This window comes from Limanda limanda, chromosome 8, assembly GCF_963576545.1.
Source record: "Limanda limanda chromosome 8, fLimLim1.1, whole genome shotgun sequence".
Taxonomy (NCBI): domain Eukaryota; kingdom Metazoa; phylum Chordata; class Actinopteri; order Pleuronectiformes; family Pleuronectidae; genus Limanda; species Limanda limanda.
Window position 1 is genome coordinate 4,043,659 of NC_083643.1, and position 5,865 is coordinate 4,049,523.

Consider the following 5,865-nt stretch of genomic DNA (forward strand, 5'->3'; position numbering starts at 1 on the left):
AAATCGTCTGGTACACACTTTATTTTTCCAACAGGTGAATCATCGAAGCTCTTCTTGGTCTTTTTTGTTTGTAAAATAAGAGTCATGGTAGTTGAAGATTTTCTTGCAGTATATTTTTGGTGTAATTTGAGACATTTGCTTGATCGACCGCGTTTGAGAGCAGAAGACGTCGGATCAGTGGAAATAAAAGAGGATCCTGTGAGTGAGAGGCCAAGAAAATGTTTTAACTCTTAAAAGCAGGTTTGGATGAGACTGGATAACAGGACAGTCACCACAGTTATTTCATATTAAACAATCAACCACTCTCCTCTCTCATGACCGACGTGAAACAGACGAACAGGACACAGGTTCTGCTGCTATGGTCGAATAATGGGAACCAACTAACTAACTAACAAACTAACTAACTAACTAACTAACTAACTAACTAACTAACTAACTAACTAACTAACTAACCGAAGAAGCTGCTCTGAGACGTTAACGTGAATCCTCTGGAGGACCACCTGCTGTTTCCTCACATCGGTTTATTTGCACAGTCTTCCAGTGTTTTTACTTCGTGGCTGGTCGGAGAAACTTCGCTCTTACGCGGACGTCTGCGTTCATACATAGGGCGCCACCTGGAGTTCAGTGTCTGAAAGCAGGAGCGAACGAACAAACCAATAAATGATAGAACAAACGACCAAAAAACAAACGAACAATCGATCAATCAAACAATCCACCAATCGAACAAATAAACAAACACACAATCTAACAAACAAACAAACAATCAAACAAACAAACAAACAGACGAACAGGACACAGGTTCTGTTGCTATGGTCGAATGATGGGAACCAACAAACTAACTAGCTAACTAGAGGAGGAGGACCACCTGCTGTGTTCTCAAATCAGCTTTTTGCACAGTCTTCCGGAGTTTTTACTTTGCTGGTCGGAGAAAACTTTGCTCTTACGCGGACGTCTGCGTTCATACATACGGCGCCACCTGGAGTTCAGTGTCTGAAAGCAGGAGCGAAGGAACAAACCAATAAATGATAGAACAAATGAACGACCAAACAATCGAACAAATAAACAAACTAACACTCGAACAAACGAACAATTGAACAAACGAACAAACGAACAAACGAACAAACGAACAAACGAACAAACGAACAAACGAACAAACGAACAAACGAACAAACGAACAAACGAACAATCGAACAAATAAACAAACTAACAATCGAACAAACGAACAATTGAACAAACGAACAAACGAATTAACGAACAAACGAACAAACGAACAAACGAACAAACGAACAAACGAACAAACGAACAAACGAACAAACGAACAAACGAACAAACGAACAAACGAATAAACGAACTAACGAACAAACAAACAAACAAACAAACAAATTAACAAACGAACAATTGAGCAATCTAACAAACAAATAATCAAACAAACAAACAAACGAACAATCAACCAATCGAACAAGTAAACAAACAAACAAACAAACAAACAAACAAACAAACGGAGGAATGATTTGTAAAACTCAGGAACGCTGATGTGTTCATACAGTTTCCTGTAGAATTTACTAGAATAAACTAAAGCAGCCGACTGTCAGACATCAGAAGAATCTCTCCTCTCATTCCTACACGTGCTCGTTCTCATGCGTGTTGAAACACACACGTATGTAGATGGAGGTGAAGAGGAGCAGTCAAGTGATCTCTTATAATCACTTCCTGTGATGAAATGACCACATATATCAACACATCCACAGAAATCACAGCAACAAACACAAACTGTAATTATCCACCGTGAGCTGAGAATTCAAAAGGATCCACTTACATTCTTCTGCAATAAATTATACACACATGTTCATAACAACACACAAACACGCACGACTCCAGGGACAGAGGCGGGGGGGGGGGTAGATTTCCATAATATGTACGCTGAGGGTGTTGTTTTCTCCCTTTGGACTCTGGCTTCCTGTTTGTGAGTGTGTGTGTGTGTGTGTGTGTGTGTGTGTGTGTGTGTGTGTGAGTGTGTGTGTGAGTGTGTGTGTGAGTGTGTGTGTGTGTGTGTGTGTGTGTGTGTGTGTGTGTGTGTGTGTGTGTGTGTGTGTGTGAGGTCTGAAGGGAATAGAGGTGAAGGTTTGGATTCAACAACAACAACTCGGAATTCAGTAATTTCTCAACGACACAAAATCTAAAAAACATAATGTTCTTAAACTTAATCTTAACAAAACAAGGGATTATGGTTTCGGTTTGTGTCTCTAATTGGCAGCTTTGTGTTAACAGCTTTGTGTTGTGAAGAATCCTCCCTCACGGTTTAAACTGATTGCTGATCACATCAATAGACTCCAGCTCCACTTGGGTTGACGTGTAGAGATAAAGACGAAGGTTTGAAGAACCCCGTCAGGAGAGATTGTGTGTGTCGTTACTTGTTGTGTTGTTGTGTTGTTGTGTTGATTGAGCTTCTGCTGTCACGTGATCTCCATCGTTATGCTTCAGGTGTCGATGCTGCTGCTGTGACTGAGAACACAAGTGTTTAATTTGTTATCTCTGCCAAGGAGCTTATGTTTTTGTGGGTATCTGTTTGTGTGTTTGTTTGTGTGTTTGTTTGTCAGCAGGATTAAGCAGAAACTAGCAGATGGATTAACACAGAACTTGGTGGAAGGAAGTGGAAACAATCAGGACAGATTTTGGTGCAGATTCATTGTGGTTTCCTTCGGGGTCTGAGCAGAAGTTTGCTCACGAGTTCTTCTCACTGAGACACAGATCAGCTTCATGATTTTATTTCAGGCTCCAGTTTGTGATGTTTAAAATATGATTGATTGGTGCTTTTCATATTTTGTTCCCCATGTGGTAAAACGCAGGTGGAGGAAATTTTAAAGACAAAAATTATGTATCTATTCATGACAACAGTGTTGAAGTGGTTTCCAGTCAATAACCTGCTTTCTAATTAAAGTTTTAAATTGTAAAGGAATTCAAACGTTTCTTAACAGATTATATTTATCTCACGTAAGTTTTGTATTTTTGTGTGTTGATGCTGCTCTGCTCCGTGAAACACGTGAAGGAAGCTGAGCAGAGAACAACTACTACTACGAGTCGTTAGGTGAGGAGCCAGAGAGAAGACAAACGAGTCTCCTGGGACTCGGGCAGGTGGACGGGTCCGGAGGAGACAGTTTACAGGACGGAGATGGGGGGGGGGGCGGCTGGAGGACCGGTTGTTTGTTTGCTATGGGAGGAAACATGGACAAGCAGGAGTGTAGAGTGAGGAAGAGACAAACAAGTCCCCAGAGCACACAGAGAGAAAAACCTGGGATTCAAACCTGGAACCTTCTCGATGTGAAGCAACAACGACTTCACGTCCACGAGGAATCATTTCTAAATAATGAAATCAACGTGTGTCTGAATTCATCAGCTTCTGGATCCGAGTTTTGCGGATGCAAATTTCTCACTGTCAAGAATTAAGAAGCGTTTACCTCCATCAAGACAGAACTACACACGATGGTCTCGTTCTTACAGTAGAAATAAGGAAAGAAAGAAAGTTTGATTTATTGGTCATAAAAATTATGAATATTTCTTTGGTCATAAAATATAGTTAAAGATCCAGGATTTGCTCTTTGCAGCCACATTAAGATTTAATAGGTGTTGACCAGGTTCTGTGGAAGAAGACGTTTTTATTCCCTAAATATGATTTCATCGTTTCCCACAAAGCATCGAGATGAAGAGACGAGAGTTTTTCTCTAAATTTGAAGATGATCATCCAGCCCTTGTAGTTAATTCTTAGTGTAGAATAAAAATGTATTATTTACTGTGGGATTTTTTTAATTCATGCGATAACACCTGTGTTTACCTGATATTTCACATTTGGCCGCCGTGAAAAGGGTCTAAACTTATATCTCTTGTGTTAACTTGAAGTTATTTCAGTTCCCGATTTGTTCTGCACAATTCACCTTTATTCAACCGTCTCTGTTTGATAATCCTGATACACAACAGACACACAAACACTCCTGAGACGTGAGCTGTCTCCTGCTGACTGTCCCGTTCGCAGCCATATTGCAAATTAACAAGTTGGCTAAAAGTCCATTAGCGAACCCATTAGCTGGGAGGGCTTTATTTTCCCTCATTAACTTTTTATTGAACAAAACGGTGACACAACGGTGGACGAAGCACCGGAGGGAAGTGAGAGGAGCAGCGGAGAGGAAGTGAGAGGAGCAGCGGAGAGGAAACAGCCGAGGAGCCGGAGAACACGCAGGTTTCACTTCAGAGGGAAACAAACCAAAGAAGTTGTATTCACGTGCTAAGAGCGTTTAAAACAACTCAGTGACAACTCGTCCCGATCATGAGAAGCAAAGGAAGAAGATCAGCTGTAAATCATTTTAAACCTGCACATTAAAAGAATAACCGTTATAAAAATCAAGGGGCTTCAGAAAAAGTGGAAAGTTGAAAAGTGAAGAAAGTTTAACGTTTGACAAGTTCACATCAGATTAGATCCGATCTGAATGTTCTGCTAATTGGACTTTAACTTTCAAAAAGGTAAAAATCTGTTACACATTTTTCATGTTACTTTGTGTTCAAAAGTAATTAAAAGTGTAATTTACATTGCAAAAATTGTTTATAGATACACTGAACTTTTATGGTTAAATTTCACGTGCAGAATTCAGATAAATCAAAATGCATAAAGTAAATAGAGTCGATTACATTATCAAAATCAATTTCACACATGTCTTCGATGAAATATAAAAAGCAGCAATCGACTGAATTCTAAATAATAATGTAAAAAATATAAGATATCTGATTAGGTTTGATGGAATTTATGCAAATTATATATAATTTACAGGACAAACCATTCAACTCATCTTTAAATCCCGTCTGTTCGTTCGTCTGCGTTTCCCTCGGAGAAGTTGTGTATTTTGCGTGTTGCGATGCCTCCAGGGATCTTTACACACACTCACACTCAAACAGATATAATGTGTGTCTGCTGATGTGTGTGTGTGTGTGTGTGTGTGTGTGTGTGCCCCCCTGCGTGTTGTGCGTCTGGGGACCGAGGTGCTAACAGTGATAAGTTACAGCAGCAGCTTCAGGTGCTGAAGTCAATAAAAGCTCATTAACTCAACAAGAGGGTCAGTGGCTCAGTCCACAACAATACACCCCCCACTTTGTCTTCTTCACAGGGGAGCGCCCTGCGTGTGCGTGTCTGTGTGTGTGTTTCTGCGTATGCATGCATGTGCGAGTCCCTGGATCGATGCCCCCCCCCCCACGGTTCATTTGCTCCAGGAAGAGAGAGAGAGAGTGAGGAAGAGCAGGTTGAAGAATACGAGGAAACGATGAAGGAAAACATCACACGTGACAAATAAGTGAGATTATTGAAGAATTTGTCTCAACACTCAATCAAGTGTTGAGACAAAGCAAATCACATTCCTTCAGATAGACTTCTCACCTCTTTCCCTTCACTTCAGACCGGGAATCAAACCCCCGAGACTTGAACAGGACTCAATGGAGATGATGAGCTGATTAATGTTGGAATATCACTGATAACGAGACGGTTGATCCAACGTCTTGATTCATCAAATATCATCAATCGACGATTTAAAAAAATAAGTCTAATGGTTAAATGTGTAATTTGCTTTAACCTGTTATTTGTAATCAATGTTATAGTTTTATCATAAATGTTTTAGCTACTGGTCAGTGTGGTGCTACTGGTCTGTGGTCTGTAGTGAAATGCTGCTGCAGACTGCTGTGTGTGTGTGTGTGTGTGTGTGTGTGTATGTGTGTGTGTGTGTGTGTGTGTGTGTGTGTGTGTGTGAGAATGTGTGAGACTGTGTGTGTTCTGCTGACTTGGTTGTGGAGAGGTTGTAAGTTGTGTCTCATCTGGAGATGTTAGCTTGA